Source organism: Globicephala melas, chromosome 1 (assembly GCF_963455315.2).
Source record: "Globicephala melas chromosome 1, mGloMel1.2, whole genome shotgun sequence".
NCBI lineage: Eukaryota > Metazoa > Chordata > Mammalia > Artiodactyla > Delphinidae > Globicephala > Globicephala melas.
Window position 1 is genome coordinate 31,187,643 of NC_083314.1, and position 18,769 is coordinate 31,206,411.

General features: G+C 53.8%; 1 long non-coding RNA gene and 2 pseudogenes across 1 annotated transcript; 2 read left to right on the top strand and 1 right to left on the bottom strand.

Annotated features, from left to right (window-relative positions):
* The first annotated feature begins 969 nt into the window (after window positions 1–969).
* On the top strand, window positions 970–10,091 carry LOC132593362 (uncharacterized). The gene is made up of 14 exons (XR_009558751.1): window positions 970–1,514; window positions 1,680–1,735; window positions 1,950–2,081; window positions 2,521–2,654; window positions 3,097–3,227; window positions 3,663–4,373; window positions 4,816–5,511; window positions 5,941–6,080; window positions 6,521–7,883; window positions 8,317–8,456; window positions 8,625–8,701; window positions 8,888–9,027; window positions 9,198–9,298; window positions 9,462–10,091. It is a non-coding gene; the product is annotated as an uncharacterized lncRNA (long non-coding RNA).
* A 115-nt stretch (window positions 10,092–10,206) lies between these two features.
* On the bottom strand, window positions 10,207–11,493 carry LOC132598299 (thimet oligopeptidase-like; annotated as a pseudogene).
* An 8-nt stretch (window positions 11,494–11,501) lies between these two features.
* Window positions 11,502–15,019, top strand: LOC115849999 (serine/arginine-rich splicing factor 3 pseudogene; annotated as a pseudogene).
* The last annotated feature ends 3,750 nt before the right edge of the window (window positions 15,020–18,769 follow it).

Sequence of the window (18,769 nt, forward strand, 5' to 3'; positions counted from 1 at the left end):
CCAGGATGCAGCTTCCGTAGCCCAGGGCAACCGGCGGAGGGGGGCGGGCGGGGCTGCAGGAGGGTGGAACGCCGAGGTCACAGGGTGTGGGTGTGGCCACCTCTGCTGTGACTGAACCAAGGGCAGGGGGGCAGGGGGTCCAGGGCAGGGCCCTCAGAGCCCGGTAGGCCCAGGGGGGCGGCGCAAGCACCTAGGCCCAGGCCGAAGAGCGCCTTCTTGGTCTGCCGCGGCAGGCCGGCCTCTCGCCTTGCCACTCAGGCCGCCCTCCCACTTGAAGTGTGTGTGGCACGCGTCCGCGGAGTACACCTCGCTGCACAGGTAGCCGTGGGACTGGGCGTCGTAGCTTCCTGCGGGGCGGCCGGAGGTCCCGCAGGCGGGTGGGTCCCTGGCACAGACGCGCGGAGCGGCTCCCGCCCGGCCCCCCTGAGAACCGTCGCCGTTCCGTAAGGCGGGGCGCCTGCTTCAGAGTGTAAATCACGTGTCCGCTCTATGGATACGCTGTTTAGTTTACCAGGCAAGACTTTCTTGGTGAAAGAAGCAGCGTTGGCTTGCATTCTCGAGCAGGCTTCTCATCTGGCTGTGCACTGGTACGCTCTCTCTGGGTGTGCTAGTCCGCAGGGCAGGGCATCCCCTGGGCAGGGTGGAGCGTGATCTCTGCGGCCTCGTCCTGCAGCTCCTTCCTTTCATTCTCAATCATCCTGCCCACGGTGGCCTCCTCTCAGGCCTGCATAGTTACAAAGGCGCATTGCCCGTGCTGCCCCTCTGCAGGAAGTGTCCCTCTGTTTAGTTTGCAGCTGACTGATGCCGCCTCACCCTTCTCATCTCTTCTCAGGTGTCACTTGGTCAAGAAAGCGTCCCCTTACCTACTCAACTCATCACGTCCCCCTACCGTAGCTCACGTGACACCACGCACCTCTCGCTTATGGCCGTCGTCGCCTTTCACATCCAGTTTCAGGTAGGTAAGTTTACCCCGTGGTCCGTGAGGAAGAAGAGATCACGCCTGTTTTGCTTACTCTTGATTCCCAGCGACTAGCCCGGTTACTGATAACCTCTGTTAGAGGGAGAAAGGAATGCACCCAATCCCTGGTGAAGCCCTGACCGTTTTCCTTTCTAGTGTCCCTCGTACTCCTCCCTGCCATCTGTGTCGCCCTTGCTCCGCGTCTACCGTTTATGAGTTTACACCTGGGTTACGGTGACTGCTTCGGAGAATCGCATGCCTTTCTACCTCCCTCGCTGCGACCTGTCCTACGCCTCCCAGGGCTCTTGGGTTATGCCCTTGCCCTCTTCCGAGCCGTCCGTGGCACCCATTGTCATCATCGGCTGTCAGCAGACTTGCATGCAATGTTCCTTTCTTTTCTCTTTTCTTCCTTACGCCACTGGGCCATGCAAAGCGGTGAAGCCCTGACACTCGCTGCCACGTGGATGTACCCTGAGAACATGATGCTGAGTGAGAGAAGTCAGACACACAAGGGCACACTGTGTGTGACACCACTGAGGAGAAACGTCAAGAACAGGTAGATCCACATAGTCTGTGGGTTCCTGGTTTTCAGGGGCTGCCGTGGGGACGGAGTGATAGCTAAGGGTGTGAGGTACATTTTGGGGTGACAGAAGTGATCCAAAGCACGGCAGTAAAGATGGCTGCACAGCTCAGTAAACTGTCCCCATGCTCCCCATTGCAGCCTGTGATAGCATCGCTCTCAGGATGAAGGCTGACTGCAGGAAGACTGAACACGCAGTGAGTCCTGGGCCCAGACCTTGAGCTGGTGCTGCCCATGTGGGGAAGTCACTGGTACTTGCAGAGCCTCCACAGAGACTGGCAGCACCCCCAGGGCCTCACAGTTCATGGCACACCCGGCCCAAGGGCCTTCCCACTGGTTGTCATCACCGGCTGTCACCAGACTCGCATGAAATGTTCCATTCTTTTTTTTAATCTTTTCTCTGTCCCTCAGCACGCAAAGGGGTGATGCCCTGACACTTGCTGCCACGTGTATGCACCCTGAGGACACGATGCTCAGCGAGAGCCGTCAGAAACAAAAGGACACGCAGGGTCTGACTCCACTGAGGAGAAACGTACAGAGCAGGTAGATCCACAGAGTCAGAGAGTAAGTCCCTCGTTGTCAGGGGCTGCCGTGGGGGCGGGGTGATAGCTAAGGGCGTGAGGGACATTTTTGGGGTGACGCAAATGGTCCAAAACATGGCAGTAGTGATGGCTGCACAGCTTGGTAAACTGTCCCCCACACACCGGTGCAGCCTTTGAGAGCATCGCTCTCAGGAAGAAGGGCTGACCACACGAAGACTGAATGAGCAGTGGCTCCTGGGCCCAGACACTCAGCTGGCACCCCCCACGTGGGGAAGTCACTGGGGCTTTCTGAGCCTCCCTGGAGACTGGCAGCAGCCCCAGGACCTCACAGAGCACAGTGCACCCATCCCCAGAGCCTCCCCTCTGTTTCTCATCACCGGCTGTCAACAGACTTGCATGCAACGTTCTTTTCTTTTATCTTCTCTGCTTTACGTCACTAGGCCATGCAAAGTGGTGAAGCCCTGACACTCGCTGCCACTTGGATGCACCCTGAGACTTCTACGCTATGGGAGAGAAGTCAGACACAGAAGGACACACAGGGTGTGACCCCACTGAGGAGAAACGTCCAGAACAGGTAGATCCACATAGGCAGAGAGTGGGTTCCTGGTTGTCAGGGGCTGGCGAGAGGATGCAGTGATTGGTAAGGGCCTGAGGGATATTTTGGGCGTGATGGAAATGATCCAAAGCACGGCAGTAGGGAGGGCTGCACAGCTCAGTAAACTGTCCCCATGCTTCCCGTTGTAGCCTGTGAGAACATCGCTCTCAGAACGAAGGGCTGACTGCAGGAAGACTGAACGTGCAGTGGGTCCTGGGCCCAGACTCTCAGTTGGTGGCTCCCCACTTGGGGTAGTGACTGGGAGTTGCTGAGCCTCCTCAGAGACTCGCAGCAGCCCCAGGGCCTCACGGGGCATGGCGCCCCCTGCCCCAGAGCCTTCCCTCTGGTTCTCATCACCAGCTGTCACCAGACTTACATGCAATGTTCCGTTCTTTTCTTTTATCTTTTTTCCTTTCCTCAGCATGAAAAGGGTGAACCCCTGACACTCACTGCCACCTGAATGCACCCTGAGGACACGATGGTTGGTGAGACAAGTCAGACACAGAAGGACACACAGGGTGTGACACCACTGAGGAGAAACGTCCAGAAAAGGTAGATCCACAGAGGCAGAGAGTAAGTCCCTGGTTGTCAGGGGCTGCCGAGGAGACGGATTAATAGCCAAGGGCGTGAGGGATATTTTTGGGGTGACGGAAATGGTCGAACAAGTGGCAGTTGTGATGGCTTCACAGCTTAGTAAACTGTCTCCCGTGCTCCCATGCGGCCCGTGAGAGCATTGCTCTCAGGACGAAGGGCTGACCACAGGAAGACTGAACGAGCAGTGGGTCCCTGGCAAAGACGCCCATTTGGCGGCCCCCCACTTGGGGTAGTGACTGGGAGTTGGTGAGCCTCCAAGGAGACTGGCAGCAACCCCAGGGCCTCACAGGGCCTGGCGCCCCCAGTCACAGTGGCTTCCCTCGGATTCTCATCACCAGTTGTCAGCAGACTTGCACGCAATGTTCCTGTCTTTTCTTTTTTTTCTTTTATCAGTCCTTCTGCATGCAAAGAGGTGAACCCCTGACACTCGACGCCACGTGGATGCACGCTGACACGATGGTCGGTGAGACAACTCAGACACAGAAGGACACCCTGCGTCTGACCCCACTGAAGAGAAACGTCCAGAACAGGTAGATCCACATAGTCTGAGAGTGGGTTCCTGGTTGTCAGAGTCTCGCAAGGTGACGGAGTGACAGGTAATGGCATGAGGGACATTTTTGGGGTGATGGAAGTGGTCCAAAGCATGGCAGTAGGGACGGCTTAACAGCTCAGTAAACTGTCCCCTTGCTCCCCATTGTAGCCTGTGAGAACACCTCTCTCAGTACAAAGGGCTGACTGAAGGAAGACTGAACGAGCAGTGGGTCCTGGGCGCAGACAATCAGTTGGCGGCCCCCCACTTGGGGAAGTGACTGGGAGTTGCTGATCCTCCACGGAGACTGGCAGCTGCCCCAGGCCCTCACAGGTCACGGTGCCACCAGTCCCAGAGCCTTCCCTCTGGTTCTCATCACTGGCTGTTACCATACTTGCATGCAATATTCCTTCCTTTTCTTTTCTCTTTTCTCATTCCCTCTGCATGCAAAGGTGTGAAACGCTGACACGCGCTGCCACATGGATGAATCCTGAGAACATGATGCTCAGCAAGAGAAGTCAGACACAGAAGGACACACAGGGTGTGACCCCACTGAGGAGAAACGTCCAGAACAGGTAGATCCACAGAGTCAGAGATTGGGTTCCTGGATGTCAGAGGCTGGCGAGGGGATGGAGTGATTGATAAGGGCGTGAGGGACATTTTTTGGGTGACGGAAGTGGTTCGAAACACGGCAGTAGTGAGGGCTGCACAGCTTAGTAAACTGTGCATATGTTCCCCGTTGTAGCCTGTGAGAACATCACTCTCAGAACGAAGGGCTGACTGCAGGAAGACTGAATGAGCAGTGGGTCCTGGGCCCAGTCTCTCAGTTGATGGCTTCCCACATGGGGTAGTGACTGGGAGTTGCTGAGCCTCCACAGAATCTCGCAGCAGCCCCAGGGCCTCACAGGGCATGGCGCCCCCTGCCCCAGAGCCTTCCCTCTGGTTCTCATCACCAGCTGTCACCAGACTTACATGAAATGTTCCATTCTTTTCTTTTATCTTTTTTCCGTCCATCAGCACACAAAGGGTGAATCCCTGACACTCACTGCCACCTGGATGCACCCTGAGGACACGATGCTCAGCGGGAGAAGTCAGGCACAGGACATACAGGGTCTGACCCCACTGAGGTGAAACGTCAAGCACAGGTAGATCCACGGAATCAGAGAGGAAGTCCCTGGTTGACGGGCTGCCGAGTGGACAGAGTGATAGCTTAGGGTGTGAGGGACATTTTTGGGGTGACGGAAATAGTGCAAAACATGGCAGTAGTGGTAGATTCACAGCTAACTAAACTCCCCCATGATCCTGTGCAGGCTGTGAGAGCATCGCTCTCAGGGCAAAGGGCTGATCGCAGGAAGACTGAACGAGCAGTGGGTCCTGGCCCCAGACAGTGAGCTGGTACCCCGAACGTGAAGAAGTCACTTGGATTTCCTGAGCCTCCACAGACACTGTCAGCAGCCCCAGGGCCTCACAAGTCATGGTGCCCTTGGCCCCAGAGCCTCCCCTCTGTTTCTCATCACCAGCTGTCACCATACCTACATGTTATGATCCTTTCTTTTCTCTTGTCTTCTTTACTTCACTAGGCCACACAAACAGGTGAAGCCTGGCAGTCGCTGCCACGTGGATGCACCCTGAGACCACTACACTGTGTGAGAGAAACCAGACAAAGAAGGACACACAGGATATGACCCCACTGAGGAGATACTTCCAGAACAGGTATATCCACAGAGTCAGAGAGTGAGGTCCTAGTTGTCAGGGGCTGACAAGGTTGCGGAGTGATAGCTAAGTGTTTGAGGGACATTTTTTGGGTGACGGAAGTGGTTCAAAACACGGCACTAGTGATGGCTGCACAGCTCAGTAAACTGTCTTCATGCTCCGTGGTGCCACCTGTGAGATCATTGCTCTTAGGACAGAGGGCTGACCACAGAAAGACTGAACGTGCATTGGGTCTTGGGCCAGAGGCTCAGTTGGCGACCCCCACTTTGGGAAGTGACTGGGAGTTGCTGAGCCTCCACGGAGACTGGCAGCAGCCCCAGTGCCTCACAGGGCATGGCACCCCTGACCCAGAGCTTTCCCTCTTGTTCTCATCACGGGCTGTCACCAGAGTTGCATGCAATTTTCCTTTCCTTTCTTTTTTTTTCTCAGTCCCTCAGCATGCAAAGCGGTGAAGCCCTGACACTCGCTGCCATGTGGATGCACCATGAGAACACGATGCACAGTGAGAGAAGTCAGACACAGAGGGACACAAAGGGTGTGACACCGCTGAGGAGAAACGTCCAGAACAGGTAGATCCACAGATGCAGAGAGTAACTCCCTGTTTGTCACGGGCTGCCTAGGAGACGGAGTGATAGCAAAGGGCGTGAGGGACATTTTTCAGGTGACGGAAATGATCCAACAAATGGCAGTAGTGATGGCTTCACAGCTTAGTAAACTGTCCCCTGTGCTCTGGTGCATCCTGTGAGAGCATAGCCAGCAGGACTAAGTGCTGACCGCAGGAAGACTGAACGAGCAGTGGGTCCTTGGCAAAGATGCTCATTTGGCGGCCCCCCACTTGGGGTAGTGACTGGGAGTTACTGAGCCTCCACAGAGAATGACAGCAGCCCCAGGGCCACACAGGGAACAGCGCCCCGGGCCCCAGGGCCTCCCCTCTGTTTCTCATCACCAGCTGTGACCAGATTTGCATTCAATGTTCCTTGCTTTTATCTTCTCTTCTTTACGTCACTAGGCCACACAAAGCGGTGAAGCCCTGACACTCGCTGCCATGTGGATGCACCCTGAGAACATGATGCTCAGCGAGAGAAGTCAGACACAGAAGGACACACAGGGTGTGACCGCACTGAGGAGAAACGTCCAGAACAGCTAGATCCACATAGTCAGAGAGTGGGTTCCTGGTTGTCAGGGGCTGGTGAGGGACGGAGTGATTGGTAAGGGCGTGAGGGACAATTTTGGGTTGATGGAGGTGGTCCAAAGCACGGAAGTAGGGACGGCTGCACAGCTCTGTAAACTGTCCCCATGCTCCCCATTTTAGCCTGAAGGGTGCGGTGATGGAAATGGTCCAGAACATGGCAGTAGTGACGGCTACACAGCTTACTAAACTGTCCCCCGTGCTCCTGTGCAGCCTGTGAGAGCATTGCTCTCAGGACGAACGGCTGACCGCAGGAAGACTGAACAACAGTGTGTCCTGTGCCCAGACGCTCAGCTGGCACCCCCCACAAGCGGAAGTCACTGGGAGTTCCTGAGCCTCCACGGTGACTGGCATCAGCCCCAGGGACTCACAGGGCACAGCACCCCTGGCCCCAGAGCCTTCCCTCTGGTTCTCATCAATGGCTGTCAACAGACTTGCATGCAATATTCCTTTCTTTTCTTTTTTCTTTTCTCAGTCCCTCAGCATGCAAAGGGGTGAATACGTGACACTCGCTGCCATGTGGATGCACCCTGAGGACACGATGCTCAGCAAAAGAAGTCAGACACCGAAGGACATACAGGGTGTGACACCACTGAGGAGAAACGTCCAGAACAGGCAGATTCACAGAGTCAGAGATTAGGTTCCTGGTTATCAGGGGCTGAGGAGGGGACGGAGTGATAGCTAAGTGGATGAGGGACATTTTTCGGGTGATGGAAGTGGTTCAAAGCATGGCAGTAGGGACGGCTGAACAGCTCAGTAAACTGTCCACATGCTCCCCGTTGTAGCCTGTGAGAACATCACTCTCAGGACGAAGGGCTGACTGCAGGAAGACAGAACGAGCGGTGGGTCCTGGACCCAGACACTCAGTTGGCGGCCCCCGTACTTGGAGTACTGACTGGGAGTTGCTGAGCTTCCACGGAGACTTGCAGCAGCCCCAGGGCCTCAGAGGGCACGGCGCCCCAGAGCCTTGCATCTGATTCTCATCACCAGCTGTCACCAGACTTTCATGCAATGTTCCATTCTTTTCTTTTATCTTTTTTCCATCTCTCAGCATGCAAAGGATTGAAGCCGTGACACTCACTGTCACATGGATGCCCCCTGAGATCTCTACACTACAGGAGAGAAGTCAGACAAAGAAGGACACACAGGGTGTGACCTCACTGAGGAGAAACATTCAGAACAGGTAGATCCACAGAGTCACAGAGTGGGTTCCTTGTTCTCAGGGGCTGACGAGGGGGCGGAGTGATAGCTATGTGTGTGAGTGACATTTTGGGGGTGATGGAAGTGGTCCAAAGCACGGCAGTAGTGATGGATGCACAGCTCAGTAAACTATCCCCTTGCTGCCTGGTGCAGCCTGTGAGAGCATCGCACTTAGGACGAAGGGCTGACTGCAGGAAGACTGAACGAACAGTGGGTCCTGGGTGGAGACGCTCCATTGGCGGTCCCCCACTTAGGGAAGTGACTGGGAGTTTCCGAGCCTCCACGGAGATTGGCAGCAGCCCCAAGGCCTCACAGGGCATGGAGCCCCCACCCCTATAACCTTCCCTCTGGTTGTAATCACCAGCTCTTACCAGACTTGCATGCAATGTTCCTTTCTTTTCTTTTTCTTTTCTCAGTCCCTCTGCATGCAAAGCGGTGAAGTCCTGACACTTGCTGCCTTGTGCATGCACCCTGAGAGCACGATGCTCAGTGAGAGAAGTCAGACACAGAAGGACACACATGGTGTGACACCACTGAGGAGAAACGTCCAGAACAAGTATATCCACATAGTCAGAGTGGGTTCCTGCTTTTCAGGGTGTGGCGAGGTGAAGGAGTGGTAGCTTAGATTGTGAGGGACATTTTTGGTGTGATGGAAGTGGTCCAAAGCACGGCAGTAGGGACGGCTACACAGCTCACTAAACTGTCCCCATGCTCACTGTTGCAGCCTGTGAGAGCATCGCTCTCAGTACGAAGGGCTGACCGCAGGAAGACTGAATGAGCAGTGGGTCCTGGGCCCAGATGGTAAGTTGCCTGTCCCCTACTTGGGGAAGTAACTGGGAATTCCTGAGCCTCCATGGAGCCTGGAAGCAGCCCCAGGGCCTCACAGGTCACGGCGCTCCCGGGCCCAGAGCCTTCCCTCTGGTTCTCATCACCAGCTGTCACCAGACTTCTTGCAACGTTCCTTTCTTTTCTTTTTTCTTTTCTCAGTCCCTCAGCACACAAAGTGGTGAACCCCTGACACTCGCTGCCATGTGGATGCACTCTGAAAACACGATGCTCAGTGAGAGAATTCAGACACAGAAGGACACACAGGGTGTGACACCACTGAGGAGAAATGTCCAGAACAGGTAGATCCACATAGTCAGAGAGTCAGTTCCTGGTTGTCAGGAGCTGGCGAGGGGACGGAGTGATAGCTAAGGGCATGAGGGACATTTTGGGGTTGATTGCAGTGGTCCAAAGCACGGCAGTAGTGACAGCTGCACAGCTCAGTAAACTGTCCCCATGCTTCACATTGCAGCCTCTGCGAGCATTGCTCTCAGGACGAAGGGCTGACCTTAGGAAGACTGAACGAGCAGTGGATCCTGGGCCCAGACACTTAGCTGGCAGCCCCCAACTTGGGTAAGTTAGTGGGACTTGCTGAGCCTCCACGGAGACTGGCACCAACCCCAGGGCCTCACAGGGCATGGTGCCCCCGGCCCCAGAGCCTCACCTCTGTTTCTCATCACCGGCTGTCACCAGAGGTGCATTCAACTTTCCTTTGTTTTCCTTTTTGTTTTTTCAGTCCCTCAGCCACGCAAGGGGGTGAATCCCTGACACTCGCTGTCACGTGGATGCACCCTGAGAGCACGATGTTCAGCGAGAGAAGTCAGGCACAGAAGGATGCACAGGGTGTGACCCCACTGAGGAGAAACGTCCAGAGCAGGTAGATCCACAGAGTCACAGAGTGGGTTCCTTGTTCTCAGGGGCTGACGAGGGGGCGGAGTGATAGCTATGTGTGTGAGTGACATTTTGGGGGTGATGGAAGTGGTCCAAAGCACGGCAGTAGTGATGGATGCACAACTCAGTAAACTATCCCCTTGCTGCCCGGTGCAGCCTGTGAGAGCATCGCACTTAGGACGAAGGGCTGACTGCAGGAAGACTGAATGTGCAGTGGGTCCTGGGCCCAGATGCTCAGCTGGCGTCCTCCATGTGGTGAAGTCACTGGGACTTGCTGAGCCTCCACGGAGACGGGCAGCAGCCCCAGAGTCTCACAGGGCACTGCGCCCCCGGCACCAGAGCCTTCCCTCTGTTCTCATAATCAGCTGTCCGCAGATTTGCGGTCACGTTCTTTTCTTTTCTTTTGTGTTTTTTAAAGGCAACTCTTGCGTACGTGTATTTAATATGCAGGGAACCAGCCCTGACTCCTTGGTCTGTGTCTTCTAGCCTTTAGAGCCTCGAAGGCATCCATATCCTTTGTTTTTGCACCCAGTGCCTGGGGTTTGATGATGGAAACTGACACCGAGGGCGTCACCATGTGTGGGGTGATGTCAGGGAAAAAATCCCATGGCGAGGGACTGCCTGAGGACCACGTGCACCTGGGACCTCCCTGCCCCCTGCCTGCAGCCCTGCACCTGGGAGCGGAGCTGATGCATCACGTGCCTGAAGTCATGGAAGTAGGTCTCCCGCTTATCATGCTGCAGCAGGGAAGGCAGGTTGTGCGTAGCCTTGGTGAAGTTGGCCACCATGGCCGCAATGGCAAACTGACAGCTCCCATCGTGCTGCAGGCAGCCCGGCTGCAGGCTGAAGCAGGCCGCGTGCCTGGACTTCCCCTCCCTGGGGAGGGATGCAGGTGAGGCTCCGCTTCCACAGAGGAGCCCCAGCCCACGGCCAACAGGTTCCCCCATGCAGGCACCGAGGATAGAAGTCCAGGTAGAACTTGCCGATGGACGACCTTGCTTGAGGCCACATCCCGGACCATGTAGAGCCTCATGTCTTCGTGACACATGTTGGTGCCCTCTTCCAGGTCAAAGGTCAGCCCCAGCATCTCCTGGGAGATGCCCGGCAGCCCATGCTTGACCAACTGCATAGGGAAGGACTCATTAAGCAGGTACTGGTCCACATGGTAGCGCGTCTCCTCTCCCTGGTTCATGTAGTAATGCAGGATCAAGGTGTTGATGGGGCCGTCAAAGTGCAGGCCCCACCTCTGGCACTCAGCCTTCTTTAGCTCCAGGATCACGGCCGCTCCTGCTCCCCAAGGGGCTTCAGCTTCTTGGCCAGCTCACCTGCGGGTGGAAGGGAGAGGCTCGGCTACGTCCCTGGGGTGGCCCCCAGCCGCCCCCATTCCCGTGCCCCTCGAGGCAGAATGAAGGGTCCAGGAAGCTGACCCCCAAGGGCTGACATAGTGGGGTCTCAGGCAGCACCACGTCCAGTCAAGGTCCGCCTGACCCCGTCCCCACTGGAACTCAGGGGGAGGCGGGGTTACCTAGGACAGTGGCCACCACCTGCCTGGTCTTGTCCAAGTTCATCTCCAGCACAGAGTCAGCATGTGTGCGGAACCCCAGCAGGCGGGACTTCTGGGCCTGCAGCCTCACCAGCTCCCTGAGGATCACGCAGTTCTCCTGGAACCCAGAGATGGAAGGTGCTGGGGACCATGGGCCATGCCCTCCCCGCGGGCCCCGGGCCAGGTCTCTGCAGGTGGGCAGGGCTCTCAGGCCATTGGCAGGCACAGCCAATCCCCCTCCCTCCTCCTCCTGGCCCGGATTTCTAGACACATTGGTGCTGTCCTAACACATGGTCTTTATTAACACAGGTCCTTTTGGAACCAGAAATGGCATGAACCGTGATGGGCTCTAAGGACAAGGGCAGGAAGAAATGTGGCCAGGATCTCCAGGAGCCACCAAGGGGCCTCCCCGGACTCAACAAGGCAAACACGGCTGCCGTGCAGACAGCAGCTCATCCCCACGGCGCCCGAACACCCAGCGCCTGGACGGTGAGACGCCTGTTGCTGCAGGTGGCCCATGGCTTGCTAATGAGGCCCGGCCCCAGGCGTACGACACCTTCTCTGGGGCCACCTCTCCGGTCTGCGGGGGTTTCTCCTGGGAGCCCCCAGTCACCACAGAACCAGTGTGGCCTGTCTGTAGCCCAAGAAGGTGGGGACACAGGACTGTCCCCCATGCCCCCTGCATCACCCGCGAGGCCGAGCGACCACCAGTGTTGTCTGTGGGGAAGGTGAAGGGCTCATGCACAGCCCCCATCTACAGAAGCACAGACTGCAGCCACATGTGGTATGCAACAAGCACAAGTGTCCATGCAGGACCCGATGTCTGAATGTCAAGGCTGTGCCCAGGCCACAGTGAGAAGGCGCATCCCCCATGCAAGCCACAGAGAGGGGATGGGGGGTCATCTGCGATTCTGAGCTCATTGGGCATCACCCCAGAGGGAGAGGGTGAGGGAGAGAGGTAGACAGAAGTACAGAGGGAGAGGGAGAGAGAGGGAGGGAGAGACGTCTCTCCCTTCCCTGGGGGTTCTCTAGTGCAGCCAAGGCTGAAAACCACTGCATTTTGGGAGATGGGTCCTCATGGAAAAGTTAAATAGTAGCTCATGGCATTATTGACACATATTAAAAAGGCCTCAAATCTTGGGGAGTCAGGGAGGGGAGTTGGCGGCTGCCTCATAAACGAGGAGAGATTGGGCATCAGAAGAGGTGCCTGTGCAGCCCGCTGCCCAGGGCCCTGCAGACTTCATCTCCCAGTGGTGGTCCTGGGCTGGAAGTCAGCGGGGAGGTCAGGCTGTCCAAGCATCAACGTTGACTTCAGGGCTGATCTAAAAGGCGCCTGGAGTTTGTTGAAGTAGAAAAAAGAGAAAGCAGTGGGGACAGGATGGGAGTGGGAGGGGTAGGGAACCCCCCTCCTCAGCACTTCTACCTCTCTCCCTCCCTCCCTCTACCTCGCTGCCTCTCACTCTCCCTCTCCCTCCATCTCTCCCTCTGCCTCTCTCCCTCCCTCTCTCTCTGTCCCTCTTTCCCTGTCCCTCTCTCTCTCTCCCTCTATCCCTCCCCCTCTCCCTCTCCCCCTTTCCTCCTCCCTCTCTCCCTCTCCTTCTCTCCCTTCCTCTCTCCCTGTCCCTGTTTCCATATTCCGCTCTCCCTCTCCCTCCACCTCCTTCCCTCTCCAGAGGGGGAAGGAAGTAGAGGGAGAGAGAGAGAGAGCAGGAGAGGGAGAGGGGGGAGAGAGAGAGGGATAGAGGGAGGGAGGGAGAGACGTCTTTCACTCCCTCTATCCCTCTCTCCCTCTCCTGCTCTCTCTCCCTCCTCCCTACACCTCCTTCCCTCTGCAGAGAGGGAGGGGGAGAGGGAGGAGGGAGAGGAAGGGGAGAGAGAGGGAGAGAGGGAGGGAGAGAGGGACGAGAGGAAGCAAGGAGAAAAGAGAGAAAGAACACACCATCTACATTTCTGTCAAATGACACCAGGGATCCTTACACAACCAGGAGAAAATAACACAGCGAGGCTCTTTCTCAGCTGGAACTGGAACTGCAGATGGGGCCAAACACCACCAGGGTTGCCACACATGTCCACCTGCCGCCCCAGCCCCATTAGCCCGGTCACCAGGGCTCTGTGTGTTTGCTCCAGGGACCTGGGGTTCACCCTGTCACCCTGGAGGTCGGGCCTAGACAGCAGGGCCCTGGGCTGGGCACATAGGGGGAAAAGAATCCCCACAGGACAGCTTGTGCGAGCAGATTCAGCTGCCAGATTCTAGAGGCCCGGGATCACCCTGTGGCCCATGAAACCCAGGAGCCACGAGGGTCTTGCATCAGGATTCCTGTCCGTTGGATTGTAACGTTTATGTAGGGAATCCTGGAAACAGTGGTAACAAGACTGAATTCGAACGAGCTTTAGGCTATTATGGACCACTCCAAAGTGTGTGGGTTGCTAAAAACCCTCCCGGCTTCGCTCTTGTTGAAAATGAAGATCCCCGAGATGCAGTGGATGCTGTCTGAGAACTAGACGGGAGAACACTCTGTGGCTGCCGAGTAAGAGTGGACCTGTCGAATGGGGAAAAGAGAAGTCGAAATCGTGGCCACCTCCTTCTTGGGCTCGTTGCCCTCAAGATGATTATTGGAGGAGGAGTCCTCCCCCTTGTCACAGATCTCCAAGATGGTGAAGCTTCTCCTGCAGCTGGAGCAGGTCCCTTTCTAGATATAGGAGAAGAGAGAGATCACTGTCCCAGGAGAGAAATCACAAGCCGTCCCGATCTTTCTCTATGTCTCCTAGCTGATCCAGGTCAAATGAAAGGAAGTAGAAGACCACTTTGCAAGAGGAGTGGTGCACAGGAAATAACTTCATTTGACAGGAGTATGTACAGAAAATTCAAGTTTTGTTTGAGACTTCTGAAGCTTGATGCACTTTTTAAATGTTTTAGCTGTTCAAATTTGTTTGTCTCTTGGGACAGTGACACATAAAGGTGTCATTCTCTATGGTTTGAAATGGGTCATATGAGGCATGTAATATGAAGAATTGTTACTTTACAATGTTCCCTTAAGCAAAATTGAATTTGCTTTGAATTTTTGGTGTTGCCTAGACTGATAATAAAACTCTAACTCCTGCCCACCTAAAGTGTGATGTTTATTATTATGGAAACAACACTGGCAAACGTTGAAAAGACTTTCTGTAGCTGGGATATGGTATGCAGCTGTAGTTAAGCAAGCAGTCTTTAAAAGGTGCTGTGAACACAAGCCAGCAGGTAGAAATGAAAGCCGCACCCTTACCCTAGATTAGAGGTTTAAGAATTCCACTAGTCTTCACACTGGACAAGAGGTTGTCCAGTGAGTTTAGAATCTAAGAAGTTTCAAGGAAGTTAGTTTACCTTTGAGTTAGGTCATAAGTCCCCTCTGTGGTTGCTGTACATGAATACATAACTCTTTGTAATGTTTTTTGGAAGTTGAGATTATCAAGATACCAATGTCCTGCCATATTAAGAGTATATTGTAGAGCTGAACTTTGAGTTACTGTGCAATTTTTTTTTCATGCTGTCATTTGTAATATGTTTTGTGAGAATCCTTGGGATTAAAGTTTTGGTTCCAAAAGGAAAAAAGAAAAAGAAAAAAAGGATCCACCTGCCAATGCAGGGGACACGGGTTCGAGCCCTGGTCCGGGAAGATCCCATGTGCTGCAGCTCAACTAAGCCCATGGGCCACAACTACTGAGCCTGCGCTCTAGATCCTGGGAGCCACAACTACTAAGCCCCCATGCCACAACTACAGAAACCCGCACATCTAGAGCCCGTGCTCTGAAACAAAAGAAGTGACCGTAATGAGAAGCATGTACCCGCAATGAAGAGGAGTCCCTGCTCACTGCAACTAGAGAAAGCCCGTGTGCAGCAACGAAGACCCAACACAGCAAAAAAAAAAAAAAAAAAAAGACAATACTGGCCAGGTGATCAAGGGTAAAATTGTTTGTCACAAGTCCCATTGATGGTGTGTATCCTTGATGTGACCTGAGGAGAATGGCATTTTTATCTCTGTCTAGATCTTCCGCCCCAAACCCCATAACTCCAGACCAACCATAAGAAAAACATCAGAAAACCAACAGAAAAACAAATTGAGGGACAAAATACCTGACCAGTCCTCTTCAAAACTTTCAAGGTATCAAAGCCCAGGGACGTCTGAGAAATGTCACAGCCCAGAGGAGACTGGGACAGAAAAAGGATGTTAGGGGAAAACTAGGGAAATTCTAATAAAGTGTGGACTTTAGTTAATAATAATGTATCCATCTAGGTTCCTTAGTTGGATAAACATGTCGTACTAACGTGTTGGAAATAGGGGTACTGGGTCGGGGGTCCATGGCACTCTGTACAGATCTTTGCAACTTTTTTGTAACTCTAAGCTATTCTAAAATTAAGCGACTACTAAACAGAGATAAGAATGTTATTTCCCTGATTTGAACATGCCTGAGTTTGTTTTCATGGTCACATTTGTGCTATCTGGATTTGTCTTGGAATCAGTAGCAAAGGAGAGTTGCCAGCCCCTGGGAAGATGCGGCTGATTTGCAGGTGGCTTGCTCTGGAGCTGAAGAACATGGTGGGAAGTCTGCAGCCTCGGGCTGCACTTAGAGCCATGGGAGGGGATGGGCCAGCTCAGTTAGGGATGGAACCTATAAATAAAACTTTTTCTTTTCCATTATGGCTTATCACAGGATATTGAATATAGTCCCCTGTGCTAGACAGTAGGACCTTGTAGTTTATCCATCCTATATTTAATAGTTTGTGTCTGCTAACCCCAAACTCCCAATCCAACCCTCCCTCACTCTTTCTCCCCCTTGGCAACCACAAGTCTGTTCTCTATGTCTGTGAGTCTGTTTTTATTTCGTAGACAAGTTCATTTGTGTCATATTTTAGATTTCACATATAAGTGAGATCATATATTTCTCTTTCTCTTCTGACTTACTTCACTTAGTATGATAATCTCTAGGTCCATCCACGACGTTGCTGCAAATAGCATTATTTCATTCTTTTTATGGCTGAATAATATTCCATTGTATATATGTACCACATCTTCTTTATCCATTCATCCATCAGTCGATATTTAGGTAGCTTCCACATCTTGTCTATTATAAATACTGCTGCAATGAACATTGGGGTGCATGTATCTTTTCTTTCTTTCTTTCTTTCTTTCTTTTTTCTTTCTTCTTTCTTTCTTTTTCTTTCTTTCTTTCTCTCTTTCTTTCTTTATTTTTTTGTCACACAGCATGTGGGATCTTAGTTCCCTGGCCAGAAATGGAACCCATGCTCCCTGCACTGGAAGCACAGAGTCTTAACCACTAGACCATCAGGGAAATCCCAGTGGTGTATGTATATTTTTGAATTAGAGTTTCCTCCGGATCTATGCCCAGGAGTGGAATTGCGGGACCCTATGGCAGCTGTATCTGTTCTCTGCACATCTCACATCAACCACCTGCACTCCAGTCCTTGCTCTCAACGTCATCTTTGGGGAACCCAACCTGCAACAGGGACCTTGACAAGAAGAAATGGCTCAGGGAAAAGCTACCTGCACAGGGAGGAGATAGAGGTCATCGACCCTGGGGTGCGGCAGGGAGAGTGGGCACAGAGATTTGTTATTTCATTCCCAATACTCAGCCCTCCTGGCTGCCCCACTCTAGGTCACCTCGGGATACAGAGGTGACCCGGTTAGAGTCCCTGCCTGTGCAGGAATCTAGGGGCATCAGCGGGTCTGAATAATATTAGTGCAGGGTCTCCCCCACGGCATGGCACGGGGTTATTTGGGGTGGGTTATCCTCTGCTGGGGGCCCCTCCTGGGCACTGTGTGGGGTCCAGCAGCATCCCTGGCCCCACCCATTTGATTCCAGGGGCCCCTCCCCCCCAGGTGTGACAACCACAGATTTTCCCCAGACATTACCGAAGAACTGGGTGAAGCAGGGATAGGATGGCCCTGGGTGAGGACAGCTGTGTTGAAGCAACCAACCTGGCTTAGGGCAAGGTCTGCCCTAATCCCGTCAGAGCCTGCATTTAGAACTGCCCCTTCCCTCTCCCACCTCCCCTGCCCTGCAGTGGTCTCCGAGACATCATCCCCATGTAATAAATCACACCTTCTCAGTTTACTGTCCCCAGCACCTAGAAGAGTGTCTGCTGTGTAGTAGACACTTCATAAATACTTGCTGAATAAAGGAGTTGAATAAAGGGATGAGTGGATGAATGAATGAAGGTTACCATGGAAGGAGGGGGAGATTCCCTTTCTGGCTCTCAGTGGTTGGGATATCAAGTGAAAGATCTGTCCTAAATAGGCTGACCAGCCTGCTGGGGTTCCCCGGAAATGAGGGTTTCCCCACAGTTCCAGCGCTCAAACCTGAGCAGTCCTGGGCAAACTGGGGGCAGATGTTGGTCACCCTATGTAAACACAGTAACAATTCTAACTGCAATAACAATGGCCAAGGACCTCTACGGTCTTATTGACCAGGCAGTTCTTTACCTGGCAGGGAAGGGTGGGCTGGGATCGGAATTCCGGTTATCCAGGGTGGGCAGGTGAGGGCACAACCCGGGCTTGTGTAGGGGAGTCCAGGAAGGTTCTGGAGGAAGTGACAGTGACACAGGAGGGAGGGAGGAGTCTAAGGAAGAACATCCCACATGACAACGTGTGCCAGTGGCCCTGGGCCCAAGGTCACACCTGACCAGGGCTTGCTTTTTTCTTTTTTTCTAATTTACTTTTTCCCACATGGATATGCAATTGTCCTAATGTCATTTATTGAAAACTCCTTAATTTCCCCACTTTCTGTCATATCAAGTTCTCATATATCTGTTTCTGGACCTTTATTCTCTACCATAGAGCTGTACGTCCCATCCCTGCACCACTAGGGTTGTTTCATCACTATAACTTTATTTTTTATTCACTTATTTCTTTGGCCGTGCCAGGCAGCATGCGGGATCTTATTTCCCTGACCAGGGATCGAACCCACACCCCTTGCAGTGGAAGCTTGGAGTTTTAATTGCTGGACCTCCAGGGAAGTCCCCAGGGCTTGCTTTGACATCCATCGAATGGTGGCGGGTGGGCACAGGGAGCAGCTGTCTGTGAGCCATCCTGTGTAGAAATGCAGGGTGGTGGGCAGGACAGCTGGAGCCGGAGGGGAAGAGGTGGATGAGGGAGGGAGGGATGGTGGGTGGGTGAGAGACAGACAGAGAGTTTCCGGAGACAATAGCTCTGGCTGTGTCCTAGGGCAAGAAAGCTGAAAATAGCTCCTAGTGCCGGGAGCCTTGGAGCCAGAGCCTGGGAGCCAGGGTGACTGGCTCTCCTCCCTGGTGTGTGTGGTTGGGTGGGGGGGCTCTGGACTTCTCAGGCTGGGAATGGGGTGCACGGAGAAGGGATGGAGCAGGGACCCTTCTCTCTGGGACCTCGCAGGCCATCCTTAGCTCACAAAGCTGAGCCACTCCTGGCCCTATGAGTGGGGGGTTTATCCTCCCTGCCCCCTGGATCACACCCCCTCACACACAACTTCCTGTTGTGTGCTCCCAGAAACCAAGAGAATCCGTTTTTAAAAGATTTGGGGGAGGGTGGTAAACATACAAACGAGCAGAATGGATACATTTTCAGAATGGGAATGTCTCT